Source organism: Castor canadensis, chromosome 12 (assembly GCF_047511655.1).
Source record: "Castor canadensis chromosome 12, mCasCan1.hap1v2, whole genome shotgun sequence".
In the NCBI taxonomy this organism is placed as follows: Eukaryota; Metazoa; Chordata; class Mammalia; order Rodentia; family Castoridae; genus Castor; species Castor canadensis.
In genome coordinates, this window is record NC_133397.1 from 18031134 (window position 1) to 18050781 (window position 19648).

Sequence of the window (19648 nt, forward strand, 5' to 3'; positions counted from 1 at the left end):
GATGTCACTGAGGTGCTAGAGCTGATCTGTGACTTAGACCCACCAGAGGTAGAGACTCTGTCATTTTTTCTCTTTTTAGGAGAGACAGAACATGACAGGGACCTGGATTAGTTCTGCTCCAGCTTTAGCTTGCTCCTTACTTGGGGCAAGCTATTCACAGGGCTATCAGCCGTGGCTTTCTTCATCCTTCACTTTCTCTCAGTGTTCTTCACAAAGTGAAGAAGGCTTACTTCCTTTACCTTCTTTGGGGGATTCTGCCACCTTAGGACAGGAAAGAACCCTGCAATGCTACCCAGAAATGTGGTGCCCCAGGCAGCTGGCTTGTGTTCTGTGTCCCTTCGGTGCCATACTTTCTCTTCCTACCTCATTTTCCAGGTGTGTCAGATTGACTTATTTCCATGTATAAAGCTGCAAGATTTTAAAGAAGATTTCTTGAATTTTGTCTTCAGTTGCTCTAAACAAAAGAAACCAGTGTGGATAATTGGGTAAAGGGGACTCCAGCATCCAGCAGTGAGGTAGATGCAGGTGCAATGTTCTCAGGCTGAACCTCATGAGGATATCTGTGTGAGGGTTATGATTCACATAGTTCTGTGCAGTCTGGACCAGGTGTGGACTGTACTCACATTCTAATACCTGAAGGTATGAAATGATTTTTTCTGGAAAGTGCCTCATATGGACGTGGAAGCCCAGCTCCATGAGGATCTATTTTTTTGCCTTTATTATCTGGTTCTTTAAGTTAAAACACCCTTGATATACTAGTAGAGATATAGGTTTCTTTTACTCTCTCAGGTGTTGATGGTGATGGAATACATTGATGATGTCCCAGATTTGTCTTGTAGCCTCTTCTATTTTGGAGGCCAGTTGTATACAGACCATAGGCACATACTCCATAGAATGATTCCCAAATGTTTCTTTGTTCAGTGTAAAAGGACCACTGGAACAACCGCTGCCTCTCAGTCATTGTCACTTGGGATGAGCCCACAGCCTACCTTGTGGAGGGTGGTATCTGTATTGACATCAAGACCTCTCCACATGGAGAGCTTTGCAGCAATGCTTGTTGTCCATTAGCCAGTGGTTCTCCAATGTCATAGGCACCCCTGAATACAACCTGTCTGAGATCAGCACCCCCAGCTTGTGCCTCTTCAGGACCATGGATCACAAAGCCTTGGAATGACATTTCTTGATATTGAACTGAATTCAGTGAAGAAAGAGGTTGAACTTTGGATTGCTTTTGAGTTATAATGATAAAAAATAAAAACACTTTTCAGCTGTTATATTTTACCTATTTTGTGAATTCACAAATACAGAATTGACTTTTTGTATCAGATTCTTAATTCACTGTTAAATATGCATTCAGTTATAACTATTTAGCCTATGAAATGATCAAGGCTCAAGTCTAAATACTGTTAAATACTATATGTGTAAGATTAAGTTTTAAGAATAAGACTTGATTCTCAAAGATGGAGATACAAGCAGGTAGATTCTATTTTAGTGAGTAGCTGATAATTGAACTTATGTGTGAATTTTAAGTTATATTTGTGTTATACAAGAACTGTATTTAATACCACAGAGTTGGAATAAACAAATATCTTAATGTGTATTGTCTATAGCCCAAGCGACTAGCTTTGATAATTAACAAACAAAAAGGGGGACATTAGTGATATTGTTTCCTGATGTTAATGTTGGAGTTCCTTTGGCATTTATTATGCCAGAAGCATTTGAAAAACACAATGTCGCAAAAGTTTCTGCTCCTATCTCCTTTCCACGCCTGACTGGCTTATTCTTCTGACTTCTTTTCTTTTTTTAATCAATTTTATATTGATAGAGTATTATATTACTTAATCTGCCTCACAATTTGAAGTCATTGTCACCCTTTATTCTGACTGTGAAACCAATAAAGCTTCAAGTTCAAAATTTAACATTTAGATATTTTAAAACCATTTCAGATTAGGAAACTGCTTCTGGTGCATAGAAAATATCATTGGATACATTATCTTTTCCATATAATAAATTGAATAATCTTCCAGACTTTCTGACATGCCAGAGAATTTATGTTGTTATTGTGTTCATAAAAGTGTCTTATAAGATGACAATTAATACTATTTACTTTATAGAAGATAAGTTAGGGACAAGGAGAGCTTCAGTAATTTGCCAGAAGTCATAAAGCTTTCAGAGGGTAGGCTTGGATCTGATCTCAGGTCTATCTAACCCCAGTACTGCTGGTTTTTGGCAGTCCTGGGCTGTCCAAAACATCAGGGCTGTAGAAGAGTCTGAGCACACTACTTTCAATTAGTTACACATGAATCTATAATGATAACCTTCTAGCCCTCTTACCTGTAAGTCCTGAGAATGTAATATTACAAACAGTTGATGAATCAAGAGGCCACTTTTCTTTGTGTGTAGATCCAGGACAAAGTCCTCTCCTGGTCAGGGATGCACTCTTTTCAGGGACCTTCTTTCCTAAAGTACAAACAGGCAGAGTCAAATCTGGTTCTTCTGTCTTCTTTGCCCTGCCTGTGATTTCATTCACTTCAACTTCAGTAGTACTTATAAGTGTAAGGAGTGGGGAGGCAGTGAGGTGGGGAAGAGAGAGGAGATGTAGAAATTCCTTCAGAGACACTCTTTTTGTTTAAAGGTATACTCATCACTTTGCCCTACACCAGGATTCAGACCCCCAGGAGACAGAGTGGGAACGTGATGGGATTTGAGAGGTGCAGGAAATTTTAGAGTCATGAAGGAGAAGTAGATCAGTAGATGGAGGACAAGGTTGGGCCATGGTGGTGGGAGCTTTGGTTTGCAAGAGGTCATGGGGTCTGTAGTGGTTGGAATGGATCTTTGATTGGGGCAGAGCATAGAGATTGGGGTATAGCCTAGGGCAGGTTGGATCCTGAAATGAGGGCAGGAAGGGGTTGGTGTAGAACAAGAGTCTGAAAGCACAGAAAATCCAGAGGACATAGCTTTGCATCTTCTTTCCTTTCCAAAGCTCCCCTGGAGAAATCTCACCTACCATCCTCACGTGGATGAAGACACAGTCCCTCATCTAAGGGCACTCCAAGTGTTCCCATTTAAGAGCCTCCTTCCTTCCTTCTTTCCTCCTTCCCTCCCTCCCTCCCTCCCTCCCTCCTTTCTTTCTTTCTTTCTTTCTCTTTCTTTCTTTTGTCTTTGTCAGTGCTGGGTTTTGAACTCAGTATGACTTGAACCACATACCCTGCCCTTTTGGCTTTAATTTGTTGTTTTGGATAAGGTCTCACACTTTTCCTTGCACTAGCCTTGGGCCATGATCCTCCTACCTATGCCTCCACATAGCTGGGATTACAGGTGTGCACCTCCCATGGGGGAGCCTCCTTCTATAGACTGCTTCTTACCTAGTTTCTTCTCTCATACTCAGTGGCACATAAGTCCATCTTTTTAGAAGCCATTCTTAATGGACAGGGCAGTAGCAGTCACCTCATCTTATGATACTGACTTATAGACCACAATCTTGTATTTATGTACATTCTGCATTCAGATCACTTGTGCTGAACAACGACAACAAAACAACAACAAAAAACATGGGAAATCAGAGGCCTATCTTTGCACTGCATACACATTAATTGGAGGAAAAAATAACAAAATCTGTCTATTACCTTGATAAGGAATCATCAGGTAAATACTAGAGAGCTGTAAAATGTCTCTTACAGATCAGGACATGGTGCCCTAAGCCACTGCTAAACCACAATCACTGTAACCTGTCACTATGGGGTCTTATGGAATTCTGATTCAGAAAGTCTGATTCAACTGAAGCCCAGAATCCTGCACTTTCTCCAGCCAGCACTGATGTTGAGGATCACATTTTGACTATCAAGGCGAGGCTCTAGTTGCTTTTGCACTGTGGGCTCCCAGCCCGTCAGCTGACCTACCCATAGCCTCACACTCAAACTAGCAGTCAAAATGTCCCCCCATTCCTGTTGCAAGTGACCATTAGGTTTTCTCTGCTTGAAGAATCCAGGCAGATGGTCTTTTAGTGACCTCATTGTTCTCGTGAAAAAAGAATCTCTTGGAAATTGTTACAGCCTCTGCTTTTCCCACTGTGCCTCCCCAGGGGCTCTGGGGCTCCTCTCTTGCCCTCCTACCGCTTGGAAAGAGTGACAAGTATGTTCACCATGCTTCTGGACTGATTGTGTTTCCACTGCCTGAGGCTGGGCTTTTGAATTTTTCAACAGAAAAAAAAGTCCTGCACTAGGAAATAATTTTCCTGTCGGTGGGTTCTATATATGTTCTATGCAACAACTGATATGCCACACAGATACTCCAGGTAACAAAGGAGAGCTGTTTTCCAATGCTGACCTCATTGCCAGCAAGCCGTGGTGACCAGTGACCTTTGACAACCCTTTCTGCAGGACTCAGGACTCCCTCTTTGGCCATGATTAATTCTATGTTCTGAACTGAAATGACAATCATTTATTATTCTGTTTTACATATGCACCTCCAGGGAGTCCAGCTAAAAGCTCTAATTTTCTTGTTCAATTGCAGCACTGTTCTTTGAGAGGCATTGACTGCAGAGATGCTAAAAGGATGTCAGTTCAGTGAATTATTGAGTTTTAGACAGAATCATATGCTTATATGGATTCAGGTAGCGCTTACTGAAATATGATGCTGGCTTCCCTTTTGCCCTGGGCCTATATGTTCATAGGAGGAAGAACAATGAACTCAGGTGGGAGTGACCTATTAGGAAAATCAATGAGGTCGGACACTCCTGCTGTCTGCCTGCAGAGCCTGGCTGTCCTTAGATACAGCCAGAGTTGTCAATCAGCTCTGAGAGGACCTTGGCTGGCTGCCTCTTCATCATTTTCCCAGCCCATGCCTGCGGGAATGGAAATCAAAGCAGTTTTCTGCTGATTTAAATTGTGTCATTCAAGATCCTGTCCATAAAAGTGTTTTAACAACATGAAATCTCTTAATCTTCTACTTAAAATGATGATGGAAATTTCAGAGCAGGAGTTTTGAGACCCATTAGATTGCCTGAATGTGCATAGGAGTGCAGTGTTTCTGGTGAGCTCTTGGAGACCTGGAGATGTTAGTTGAGTAAGATGAGAACTTTTGAGTCTCAGTCCAGCCCTGAGATAAACTCTGCTTTTACCTCAGCCTTTAGAAGAATGGAAATGTCCAGAAATCTTTCATATGATGTGTTTTCTGGGCATCTTTATACATAAAAATTTATGTTTATGTGTGCTTCAGTTTAGGCTATTTAATTTAATGATAAATAAAATTAGGAACTTTAGACTTCTTGGTGGGACTGTGAAACTAGAGACAAATCTGAAAAAGAACAAATGCAGAGCTTATAAGAGGAAAGGAGCCCCAGGCAGCTGAAAGTGAAAAATGGATGAAGCTTGGAGAAACTGAGGGAAGAGAAATGATCCAAGTACTTCTCAAGCTAGGAGTCAGGCTGCAGCCAGGAGGGGGCTTCAGACCTGGGAAAAATTGTGTCTGATGGCGGAGACAGAGAAAAGAGAATTGCCATTAGCCTTGTCTGATGATTTAAAGATGGTTTTGCCATGGGGAAATAAGGGGTCTGGAGGAAGTCATAGCCATCTAGTTCATGTGCTTTATTGTGGTCTGAATGTTGGCGCCCCACCTCCAATGAATATGCTGAATCCTGCTATGTTTTAGATCTTGTGTGTTCAACCAAAGGCCCTTGGATTAGAGGCTTGATCCTCAGCAGGGTGCTATTTGGAGGTGATGGAAGCTTTAAAAGGTAGGACCTACTGGGAGGTTTTGTATCAATGGGGTGCAATTTCAAATGGGATTGTGAGATTCTTTTTTTCTTTCCCTTCCTCTCTTTTGCTTCCTGGTCATGAAATAAACAGTTTGCTATGCTGTGCGTTGCTAGCTATGAGTCTCCATTGGTCCAAAACAATTGGACCAATGATCATGGACTGAGACTCTAAAACTGTGAACCAAAATAAACCTATTTATTTACTACAATAAATATCTCAGGTATTTGTTATAGTGGTGAAAAGCAAGCTAACACTACTCCTAATCACCTATATGTTAGGTATTGAGGCCTTTGGAAGGTGATCAGACCATGAGGGTGAAATCTTCATGAATGGAATTAGTGCCCTTATAAGAATCTTCAGAGAGGTGCATTTGCCACTTCCACCATGTGAGGACAGTGAGAAGGTGCCATCTATGAAGCCAAAATTGGACCTCACTAGGCATTGAGTCTACTAATGTCTAAGTCTTAAAATTCTCAGGTTCCAGAACTGTGATAAATTTCTTTGCTTTTTAAGTTACCTAATTTAAGCCAAGAGTTGGTGACTCATGCCTGTAATCCTAGATACTGGGGAGGTTGAGATCTGGTGGATAGCAGTTCAAGACCAGCCCAGGCAAAAAGTTTGGGAAACCCCATCTCCAAAATAACCAAAGCAAAGAGTGGAGTAAAGGTGTGGCTCAAGCAGTAAAGCATCTGCTTTGCAGACATGGTTTCAAACCCTAGTCCTGCCAAAGAAAAAACAATTACTTAATTTACAAGTGGTATTTCTCACCAGCAGCTCAAGTGGATAAAGGCATGCTTATATCCACAAGAAGATTTTCACCGTTAGGAAATGATGTTCCTCACTCACAGAGTTCCTGGGAAAGTTATGGGAGAAATTCAGTGAAACTTTGCTGCCAGACACCTTCATGCACACAAAATGTCCAAGATGTAGTGTCCACACAGCAATGGAGATAGTGTCTGTGCAGCACTTAGCACTATATGTGACCCGTGATAGACAGTCAATGAGCACTTGCTTTCATTGCTCATTTTGTAAACGTGGACCTAGAGACTCCCCTGTGCTTGTAACTACAACTAGAAATGCAAAGGAATAAATCAAGTGCATTCACCATTCCTTGGAAGCTCAAAATACCGTGTTAAGTTATCCTAGTGTAATGAGGTAAGTGAGCAAACAATGATGAACAGAGAGTTGTGGAAACATAGCAGAGGGGGATACTGGCTGCCTGAAGGAGTCAGGAGAGACTTCTCAGAGGAAGTGACATTTTGGCTGCTTCATGAAGGATAAGTAAGTCTGTATAAGGCTGATGAAGAAAAGGGAAATTTGGTCTTTGGAGGACATTTTAGAATAGGGTGCTAACATAGACAAATGCCAGGGAAAGATGAAAGTTCTGGTAAACTTCTAGAATAGTCAGACATTTGGGATGGTTGAAGGGAAGTTACACAGAAGTAATGATGGGTGTTAAAGTTGAAAACCAATCAAGAAGGACCTTGTATTCATAACAAGCTGTTTTGACTTTATCCATCAGACAATAGGTAGCCAATGGAGTTTTTAAGGCAAGTGTGACAGAGTTGATCTCCATGTACCACAGTTATTTCTCTAGTTTGACTGGCTGAGACACTCTGGGAGTTGCTTGGTTGCTTGGTCGTCTCTCTGTAGTCTCAGTAGATGGATCTGGTTGAACATGTACTAACCTCTCCCCAAGGGATCTGAAGAATGACAGGCTTGCCTCTTCCCAGGCTCCAGGCAGACAGCAGTGTGTGGCCTTACCATTTCATATCACTAAGCCTTACCTAACAACTGATGCAGCTGCTGGCTCTGAAATGAGTCTCACAACCAAATCAAATTTAAGAACCATTTTTTTTCAGTAAGAATTTACTCTTCCCTGGTTAAATTTCTACTGCAAAATATTATGATCCTTACTTTACCATGCTCCTTGCCCCCTACCAGGCTGCTGCCTGTCACTCTGCATCATTCATGGCCTGAGGACCAGAATGACACATTAGGCTTGGCTGTCAAGAACAGTCCCTGCCCTGTTCTCTCCACAGGCCACACAGCCTGAGAGCAAGAGTCTAAAGATTCTTCATTAGAACAACCCTTCAGGAGATTTAGTGATGCTTTCTTGCCAAGATCTAATCAGAAGCAAATGATCAATTGAGGATTAAGCCAATGCCCAGGTTTGAATTAGGTCAAAAGTATTTTTTTTTCTGATGATTTAAGTTCATTGTGTTCTAGATTTTTCACACGCTCTACTTGGACAATGAGATGGCTGAATAAGGAAACCAGTAAGGCATCTTCCTTTCCAGAGTGTTAGAATATCCTGAAGCTCAGTTTCATCTGAAGGACACCAGAAGAGACTATCTCTAACCTACCCGCTGTGCAACACTGAGAAGTGACCAAGACCAACAGAGCAATGACTGCTGAAACTTCTGACACTGCTTAGCTTGGGTTAATGCAGAACAGAGGAAAGAAGTTAGGGTGGGTACCAATAACAAAAGAGAGATTTGGTTCATTCAATAATTTTCTTCAGATAAGAAAGACAGAGAGAGAGAGAGAGAGAGACTTTAACTAATAGGTACCATAATGGATATTTGGGCTGCCAAGGGGCAGGGGAAGATATTAGTCAAGAATTCCCAAGGAGAGTTGATCTAACTGCATTAATGTTTTGCTTGAGTAGTTTCATATAGTTTAAACATTGTATAGATCGTAATATAGATGAGCTGTTTTAGTTACTGTTCCAAGCATTTTATGTGTAAAAATTCAGTCCTTAAATCAAACCTATGTAAAATGATGGGGACACTGAACAAGAGAAAGAACAAATAATTTGGCCATGGACATACACTTGTTGAATGGGGAAATCAGAACTCAAACCAAGTCAGTCTGGCTCTGGAAATGTCCGTGCTCCTAATCGCTGTATGATGCTGCCTATATTAGTTTCCTGTTGTTGCTGTAACAAGTTACTACAAACATAATGGCTTAAAAGTACACAAATTTATTCTTACAGAAATCTAAAATGGCTTTAATAATAAAACTGTGATGGTAAGCAAAGGGCTTTTCTGAATTCTGTGAGTCATTTTAGCAAATTATGACAGCTGAAGAGGTCATGGGAGCTCCTATATTTGTAACCAGTTGGTGTGAAGGAAAAGCTGTTTGTGGTGGACTGAGCCCTTTAACTTGCGGGGTCTTTATAACCCTGGTTAGTGCCATAATGAATTATGCTATACTATACCAGTATTGAATATTCCCCATCTCAGTATTCTTACCTTATTCAAATCTGCAAAATCCCTTTTGCCATGTGTGGTAATGTGGTCACAGGTTTTGGGGAATAGGAGATGGGCATCTTTGGGGACAGCTGTTGTTCTGCCTTCCATCCTGCTTCAAAGCATTTACACCTTACTGGAGGGCCTAACATCTGGTAGGGTAGATAGATGAGTCTGACACCACCAATCATCAGGAAGCAGCAGATTTGTTTTGGAGCAATCCATCTAGGCTGACATACTCTAGGGGTGCAGCCAGGAGGACTCTCAGCCCAGCTCCTCCAAACTCTTGCTTGGCTTTGTAAGGGCTTCTCAATTGACTTCTATGGCCTTAGTTCCATCCCTTGCTTGCCACTGAATAAACTGCTATAAGAATTTAATAGAGTATGTATGTATAAAAATATTCACAAATAGTTTAAAAGCATAATCTTATTTTTTATATTCTGCCAAGTAACAAGTACAAAAGTTGGTTGGACCATTACTAGTCCCAGATTAATTTACTTAATACATGCACTAGCCTTGTACCAGTATCCAGAGATTTAATTATTATGACAACCTTATTAAATAGACCAATAGAACAATTCCCACTAGATAGGGAAATAGAGGTACACAGTGGTTAATCGGCTGTCATAATGACACACATCTCAGAGTCGGAAAGTGTTAGAAGCAAGACTCAAGTGCAGGCATTCTGGCTCAAAGTCTCTCTCCTCTTTTAACTACCTCATGCAGCTCTCCAAGAAGCAGAGAGGAGTTGTGTACAAAGAAAATGAAGGCTTATTTCACCAACCCTTAAGCCAACACCAGAGGATCACTTGGAAAGATCAGTAGCATCAGGGCACCTAGCAAGAGAAAGTAGGAGTCCTAGGGGCCCCTGCAACTGTAACTGGGATCCTGGTCCTCTCCAACCACTGCACATCATGTCTTAACAACTTCACATTCCTGGACACCTTCACATTCAAAGCTAGCACTTACTGAAGTTGTTTGAGTACTTTTCCCCACACATTGGAGAATTTCTTTCTAAAGTCCTTTTATAGTTGTTCTGTGAAGTGGTATTTTACAACTCTCGGAAGGTTCTGATTCTTAGTATTTTAATTATCCTTTTCTGCCTGGTACTTGAAAGTCTACTGATAGAGAGAATTTTGAGCCCTAATATTGACAGCTATTGCTTAGAATTTGGTCTCATTTTGCATATATTTATTAATCATTCAAACTTAAACACACTCTGAGCTTCAGTTTCATCATGCGCAAGTTGGGTCATAGATCGAATGAGGTCACGTATTTTATATTTCTTGCACAGAACTCAGCTTTATAGATCACCAACCCCTGCTACTTATTTTTTTTTTCTCTTATTTTGCTGACCCCACCTGCAGCTGGGGACTCACTCTTCTCTTGTCAAGGTTGCTCTTATACAAGGCCTGGTCCCGCTACCTCCATGTCACTAGGGGTATTTATTCCTTACTTCTCTCCAGACTCGCTTCTTGCTAAGTTATTTCTCTGAAACTGAGCCTGGATGGCCATCAATAGCTCTTACTTATCAAAGCTGATATCGCTTTTTAGTCTGGAGCCTGTTGACTTTTCTCAAGCATCGCACACCGTACAAACTCAAGTCTAGTTATCTAGAACCCATCATCTACCTGCTTCTTGGGAATCACTCTTCTAGCCTTTCAATAACATCCCCTTGTGTTTGCTGTGTTCTGTACTCCTGTTTCTCTTTCTGTACCTCCACTCCCATTTCAGTGATTTCTCTTCCTCTTCTTGGCCCCTAAATATGGGTATTCCTCTAAGTTCTTTTCTCAGCAATATTCTTTTTCCACTCTTCATTCTTGCCCATAGCCTCCAGTTCACCTATATCCTATTGCATGCTTGTCATTCCATAATCAACTTATTTTTTATGGTACCAGGTAATTCTCCTCTGATCTCTCCACCTGTATTCCTAAACACTGACAGCTCCACTCACGACAATACTATATATTGTAGATGCCCCACAACCTGCTCCTTATTCCCACGTGACTCCTCAGATAGGCTACGGGATCTCTTCTTGGTTAATGGCTTTCATTAACCAAAGCTTTCCTGACACCCTCAACACTTCAGAAGAAATAACTCTCCCCTCTGAGTTTCCAGTGTTTTGCTCAGAAATCTAGAGTAACTGGAAAGTTAAGCACCGATTAGTTATCTATAGGTCTGTTCCCCTCACCCTCCACCTTTCTGGATAGGAAGCTCTCTGTGGACAGAGACAAGGAATTTATCTTTTCAGGATAAATCTTAGTAGTTCCATAGCTCTCGTCACTCATTTAGCTGCTCTTCATTTTTTTTTTTTTTGAGGTACTAGGGATTAAACCCAGACAAATGCTTACCACTTGAGTTATGCACCCAGCACTATTTTTATTCTTCAGAGAGGGTGTCACTTAGTTTGTCCTGGCTGATCTTGAACCTAAGATCCTCTACCACCTGAATAGCTGAGATTATTGGGTATACCACCATTCCCAGCTAACTTTTAATCTTTCCCATTTGTAGATCTGATGTTACCAGTTCACAAATTTATTAAAGACAAGATGAAGTCTATGTATTTTTGTATACCTAATAGTATGTACTTGCAATAGTAAAATGAAAAAAAAAATCTTCTTAAGTAGTTACTTGTAGTTCCTTTACTATCTTTATAGGCTGAAATGTGTCCCCATCACAAAACTCATATGATGAAGTCCCAATCCCAGTACATCAGAATATGACTGTATTTGGAAATGAGGTCTTTAAGGAGGTAATTAAGGTAAAATGATGTCTGTGGGTTGGCCTCAATAGAGTATGGCTTGTGACTTTAGTAAGGAAATAAGAACTCAAAAAATACAAAGTAGGGGCAAACACATGAGGACACAGTGATACAGTGGCCAACTGCAAAGTAAGGAGAAAAATCTCAGCAGAAACTAGCCTTTGGACACCTTGATTTTGTCCTTCTAGCCTTCAGAATTGTGAGAAAATAAGTATCTGTTTTTAAATTCACCCAGTCAGTAATATTTGTTATGGCAACACTAATAAACTAATATGCTGGCTAAGAGCTACTCAAAGTAGACAATGGGTTAATCAAATAGGATGCTTGCCCACCTAATCTTAAACCAAGGGGGATTTATAAGAGGATACTAATACTAAAATTTAATGATTATTCTATATAGTTCTCTTTTCCTTCTCCTTTTTCTTCTCTATCATTATTCTCTTTTTCTCTCTTTCTCCTCTTCTTTCTCTTTTTCATTTTGCAAAAGTTGAGTAAGTCACAAGATAGCCTATATTGACTATAAAACAATTCAAAGGACAGGCATGGGGGTTCATGTCTATTATGCCAGCTACTCAGGTGGCAGAGGCCAGAGGATCTCTAGTTCCAGGCCAGTCTGGGCAAAGGTAGTGAGACACTATCTCTAAAGCAAAATAAAGGCTTAAAGGGCTGGAGGGGCATAGTTCAAGTGGTAGAGTATTTGCCTATAAGCATGAGGCCCTGGGTTCAATCCCCATTATCACACACAAAAGAAGAAAAAAAGTGGAATACTGGGGCCATAAGAAACTTTCAGCTTGATAGTAACGGAGATAGGAATAATATTATGTAAAACTTCTTCACTAGAGAGGTTGTGGAAGTATAACAGAGCCCAGAGGCTGAATCATCACTTGGGCTTAACAAAAGACCTGTCCAGGTGTATACAACAAGAATTCTTTGAGCTGCTCTTGCTGTTAACAATCTAGTTTCATACACCCAGATGATTAGATGTCATAGGCATCAGAAGGAGGTCAATAAAATTCAAGCTTTAAACTTTGACAATAATTTGAGCTGAATAATAGTTGAATTTCAGAACTGAGTTGTCATGGTGAGAGCCACTGAAGAGGAATAATTATCTTATAACTCAGTTACTGTCCTGCTGAACTCATAGCAATATCCCTAACCCCATTTTCAACTCACCAAGCCCAGATCATATCTACAAATGCTCAGCAACATTTTTATATCCTTTTATGTACATATTTGCATTCATATATAGGAATATATATATATTTTTTGAGTAAATGTGCTTTCTGTGCAGCTAATGGGAAGATGGTACAAGTGGTTTAGTCAGCTATAAATCACATTTTCTAGAAAAAAAATACTAACGTACCATGCTAGAATTTCCAAAAGCCAGGTGTAGAGAGATGCTGGCAATAATGATTTTTGCAGTTTAACATATAGGACAATGAAGACATTTGTTTCCATTATTTTTGTGGGCTAAATTTTCCTCTTATTTCTCCTGGGTAATACCATGTATTTTCCCCTTTGTTAATCCATAACAACATGATGGCACTGTTTGTTAATCAAACTTGCAGACTGCATGATAATTTGCAAACTTATAAATATGTTTCTTTCACATTTCTCTAAAAGTAGTTGAAATTACTAAAAGATGCTAAAATGCTAAATATAAATTTGAACTTGGAGAAAATTTAGGTGCGTCAAACATTGAGAAATAAATCAAATGGTAACTTATTTTATTTAAAATTAATTTAATATATTGTTTTAGGAAGTTTTCCAGTGTGCTTTAGGCATGGGTAAAATAGCATTAATCTCTACCAAGAGTACAGATTTTTCAAGGTATGCCAATAAGTGAAAGGTAGAGGAAGGGGATGAGATAACTATTAATATTTATTTTTCTGATTCCAATGAAATAGAAGAGAAGAGAAAAATAATGAAAAGACATTAAATGATGATCTATCCTTACTCCCCTATTGAAATAAATAGAAAATACAAATTATGGAATATATTTGACCATGTCAATTACATGACAGGAATTACAAGGAATTTCTGCTCACTAACATACAGATGTTGCTAGAAGATGTATAGAAGAATAGCCTGTGACTTCTCTCTGGGACCAAAAGGGCAGCAATGGCCCTTCAAGGTTTATCTCACATGGAGGAGAGGCAGAAGACAGAACAGAATGCCAACCTCTCACATCTGCTGCCCACCAGGACAACAGATGCCAGTGTCAGTGGAATGGTTCTGTGTTTTCTCTCTGATATTGATAACTAAGCTTTGCAGAGGATTAGAAATATTGGGGTTTGTGCCTGGCTGGTAACACCTCATATAGTATGGAGATGCAGCACTTATTGGGGAATCAGAGTTCCACAGGACTCTCTGTCACCCCCACTCTGCTAAGACTGCTTAGGTTGCAACAGATTATAATTTATTTTATGCAGGATTTTTGTCCTTTGTTTTAGAGCCTGTGGATTTAGACAGTGACACCACTCTTTGATAGAGGCCAGCCTACCTCCTTCTTGCCTAACAAGTGATAATACAGGTTGAGTATTCCTTCCTCCAAAACACTGAAATCTGAAATTCTCCAAAATCTGAAACTTTTTTAGCACTAACATGATGACACAAGTGCAAAATTCCACACTTGACCTCATGTGACAGCTTGCAATAAATATGCAGATGCACTAAAAATATTGCATAATATCACCTTCAGGCTAGGTGTATAAAGTGTACATGAAAGATAAATGAATTTTGGGTTTATACTTCAGTCCCATCCCAAGATATCTCATTATGGATATGCATATATTCTAAAATCCAAAAGAAATCCTAAATTCAAAACACTTCCTGCCCCAAGCATTTTAAATAAGGGATACTCCTCAAGTTGTAATGTATTCTGTTTGCTCTTCCTCTCTCTCTCTCTCACACACACACACACACACACACACTTCTGGTGGTACTGGGGTTTGAACTCAGGGCCACATGCTTGCTAGCCAGCCTTTTTTATGTTGGTTATTTTTGAGATAGGGTCTTGCTTTATGCCCCAGCTGACCTGTCCTATTTGTGCTTCCCTGAATAGCTGCCACACCTAGCCACTGGCTGAGATAGTGTCTTACAAGCTTTTTGCCCAAGATGGCCTCAAACTGTGATCCTCTTGATCTCCTCCTGAGTATCTAGGATTACAGGCATGAGCCTCTTTTTCTAAGCAAGGGAAAACAGGAGAGGAAAAATAAAAAAGCAAAGCCTGTAAACAAATGCCACAGATTAAACAAAATGAAAGAAGATGCAAACCACCCTTGAAAGCAAGAACAATGACCTCCAAAAGAAATGAATTTACTGTAATAAATAGAAAACGTGTGTCTGTAGCAAGATTAAAGATGCTGCTGTAACCGCATGGCATTGAGGGAAAAATCCCATGAGGACTATGAAGACTACATGAAGCTGACACTCAGACTTAGCAAATTAAAGACTCAGTGGGACCAACGAACAACAAATTGGACACTCATTAAATCAAATTGGTGAATGAGAAGAAGAGTGACTGTGTTAAACTCTCTAGGAAATCAAAAGAAAAAGACAGAAAAATGAGAACAATCACGAGAAACGGAGGGTAGTGAAGAGACTAAATGTATATTTTGTAGGACATGGAGGGTATAAACATGGAGTTCATAAAAAATAAGGGGGAACATGATTGAAGACAATGACACAGAAAAGAACTGGGATTTAAAATTGTAAGAGAATGTTGTTTTAGGTAAACATCATGAAAATAATAGCTAACATAGACATACCCCAACAGGAATTATTCCCCAACTGCAGCATATACAGAGAGAATGTTGCATATGTTCAGGAAATGTTAATGGAACCACTGAGTATGCTGTGTAAAGATGTGAACCTTTGAGGGATACAGGCTTGTGTTCCAACTCTGCCTCCACAAACTAATACTTTTGGGTGCAGGTTCTCATTTAGCCTCTGGAAGACTCAGTTTGCCCAACAGCAAAATGAGGATAACAATTACTACTTCACAAGAGCTTTTGTGATGATGAAAAAAATATTACTTTATGCCTGACAAATGAGTCCTACTTAACAGATGAAAACACAAAAAAGGAAGCAAATACAGTCACAACAGTAAGTTGTAAATCTAAAGTAAAATTAAGTCATGAGTAATTGTTTTAAAATGCATTTGTTATATTTAACATTTTTTTTGTTTCTTGACATTGGAAAAGATTCTCCCTAATGTGAAATAAAATTAAAAAAATAAAATGGCACAGTGTGTACATTCAGTTTGAAGTGACAAGAACTAAAAAAAATATGGTAAATGATCAGAACCATTTCTGCAATATTCACTCGTACACTTTTCTGCTTTCTTAGTTATCTTAATAGCAGTATAAATATAATGCTTACACTTTGAGATAACTATTGATAGCTCTTTAACTATAAATAAGACTATAGGAATTAAATAAATACCTTTTACATAATTAAAGAATATAGCAAAGTACCCAATAGAATAAAATACAGCAGAAAAGAAACCACAATGAGGACATAATAAAAACTAAGAGAAAAGTGGTGGTAACAGAAATGTTAACAATGTGAACATTAAACCACTCTTAAAAAGAAAGGACTCTCAGCTTATGCTAAATCACATAAAAGTAACAATATACTGCTTAAAACAAACATGCAAGAATTAAGTGACAGCTCCAAAATAAAAGACACATGGATTGACAACGTTGTGTTAGGCTAAAGAAAACCAGAATAACTGAGAGGTTAGACAATGAGAAATTTCAGCAACAAAGCACAACATTAAGTAGGACCAAGTAGGAAATTTCTTATATTAATAAAAGGCTTTGTAGTGAAGTTTCATCTGACAAATAATATATCATCAAAGTACACACAAGAGCTGAAATTGTGAAAGATCAATGAATAAAATCCCAACTATAAGTGGCATTCTGTGACATACCTACATCAGTTTTTTCATTCACTCATCACTGAGATCCACCCTCTTCCAGGCACTGCACTGAGCATTTGATCCCAAGGAGTTATTCTTGGGTCATTGGGAATGATTTACTTCCAATTTGGCTGGAATATTTCTTCTCCAAACCATGCAGTAACACATCAAAGACAAGGTGGCGTCTTTTGTGTCCGCTGGGCTATGGTAAAGTGGAAGAGGCAGTAACATGGACAAGGCAGCCTTTCTCCACCTGCACACTTTGCTGGAGGGATCTGAGTTAATACTGGTTGTGTAGCAAAGCTTTTATAGTTTTGGTTAAAAACAAATAAGCTTACCTGTTTTTTCATAGAACTCAAACACAAGCCCAGTGCATTGCAGGGTAAGACATATAAATAGCAGACACCATGATGTTCTCAGTGTATGTTTCTTAACAATGGGTACAGTCAAGTTCACTGATAGCAAGAATTTGAGCTTCTTGGGAGCTCAATCCATCTTGTCTCCATATATATTTGAATATATACTAAGACCGAACCTATGATCCCTTCCTACTCAAGAGGAGTACATATAAACTAAATATATATACATATATGTATAGGTATCTATCTATACATGTATACATAGTTTGAAAGAAAATCACTGAGTGCTTTGAAAGCACTGTCTAAGAGAGGAAACAAAAAATCAACATTACTTGCAGAAGATATTGTTTACCCAAAAAACCTATAGTAATCAACTGACAAAAAGTAGACCTATTAGAACCAATCAGAGTTCACAGTTATTTGGAATATGTATAGAAAAATTAATTTATTCTTTAATATAGCAAATAACCAGCAACATACTGCAATAGAAATAAACCATAGTAGACTTTGGGAATTATAAGAATAAGCTTTACCTAGAATATGGGACTCAAATGAGGTCACCTACAAAACCACACTAAGAAACAAAATGGATTCAAAAGGTGGACAGCAACAGTCAATGTCATGATGCCATAAGTTAGTCCCAATCAAAATGCCAAATATTCCATTTAAAATGTTATAAAATGATTCTAAAGTCCACTATGAAAGAGAATGATGTGAGAAATAGCCACAGAAATTTCTGGAGAAAAAATAGGCAAGATGGGAATTTAGCCTTGCCAAAGTTAAATTATATTCAAACTATGATAGGCAAATTAAGATGATGCTAATATAAAAATGAGAAATCAGATAAAGACAAAAGGATTGGCAGCCATAAAATATGTTTAAGTATAGGCTTTGAACTTACAACATGATAAGGGAAATGTGAAACTATCAGAGAAAAGGAACTAGCAGAAGTCTTGGAGCGATATGGTGAGGGTGTGATGGAAACATAGATTCTGAAGGAGTTTTCTTCTTTTTTCCCTTTTGACATTTTATTTTTGTTTTGATGGCATGGGGGTTTGAACTCAGGGCTTTATACTTGCTAGGCAGGTGCTGTACTATTTGAGCCAAGCCGCTAACCCTTCTTAATCTGGTTATTTTGGAGAGAAAGTCTCTGGACTATTTTTACTCTTCCCACCTGTCTTTGGATAATAGATGTGCACCACCACATCCAGCTTTTTGCCATTGATTTGGTGACTTAGAAACTTGTTTTTTTTTTTTGTTTTTTTTTTTTTTGTGCCTGGGCTGGCTTGTGACCATGATCCTCCAGATCTCAGCTTCCTGCATAGTTTGGGATGACAGAAGTGTCCCATTGTGCTCAGCTATTGGTTGAGATGGGAAATTTTCACCTAGACTTGCATTGAACTGTGATCCTTCCAATCTCAGCGTCCCAAGGAGCTAGGATTATAGACATGAGACACTCTTGCCTGGCTTGACTTTTTAAAATATTATATTCAGATTAAAATATAATTGACCTTTGATCTGTAGTTCTACCTTTTGGTACTATACTAAGAAAAGAAGATAGAAAGAGGTGAACACAGAATAATTATCACACTTGGATTAAAATTAGCAAAAATTTAGAAATGTCCACTAATGGAATGTCCATTAATTATGTAAATTATGGAGCAACCACTGCAATGTAAACCTAGGTAGGCACTGAAAATGTTGACATGAGTCCATATTGGAAATATGTCTATTCTTATGATCAATCAAAGGTAACAAAGCCCACCTGACAGCAACCTTGATAGGATACCATTGACATATAGACAGATACACCCAAAGAAAACTGGAAAAATGCCCTTTCACTCTTCAGAGGTGACTTTCTGAAAGTGGCAAAAGGATGAATGATGAATGTTAGCTTTCTTCTCTGTACTTTTTTCTTTGTACTTATTTTTTAAGTTCTTTTTGACATTTGACTATTACTTTTTAATATCAGAAAGTAATTATGAAAGCAATGCTAAGAATCTCTCTCTATAGCTCTCCTTAACTCAACTAGCAAAAATGCTTTGTCTTCCTTATTATGCCTATGTCTTCTCTTCAATAAAATTGGAGATAAGGGCAGAACAGGTTCTGCTTGGAAGCTAGGGGAGGAGGGGAGAAGAGGGTGGGGGAGGGGGACGGGGGGAGAAATGACCCAATGTATGCACATGTGAATAAATGAGTAATAATAATTATAAAAAGCTACTTCTATGAAAAAATAGAGGAGAAAAAACAAAATGTACCCTAATTCTATTACCACTTCTTGCACTTTATTTAAAAGAAAGTAAGGAGGGCTGGTGAAGTAGCCTTGCAAGCTTAGCAAGCGTGAGGCCCTGAGTCCAAGCCCTCATATCACCCCCACAAAAGGAAAAATGCATTAAAGAAACAGAATGGTTCATAATAGAAAGCAAGAGCCTGACCCTCTTCCTTACCTTACCCAAATGTGATCACCATAACAACTTCTTGGACAGTTTTCAAATGTTCACAGGTGCGTCTACACACATATTCACTCCCTTACAAACTTCCCCCACACAGATATAGTGTGTCAGCATTCTTCTTCACTCTGATCTTTTTACTTA

The 19648-nt window shown here is 39.0% G+C and overlaps 1 pseudogene; it reads right to left on the bottom strand.

Annotated features, from left to right (window-relative positions):
• Window positions 1-288: 288 nt before the first annotated feature.
• Window positions 289-1152, bottom strand: LOC109702111 (cyclin-L2 pseudogene; annotated as a pseudogene).
• Window positions 1153-19648: the final 18496 nt, after the last annotated feature.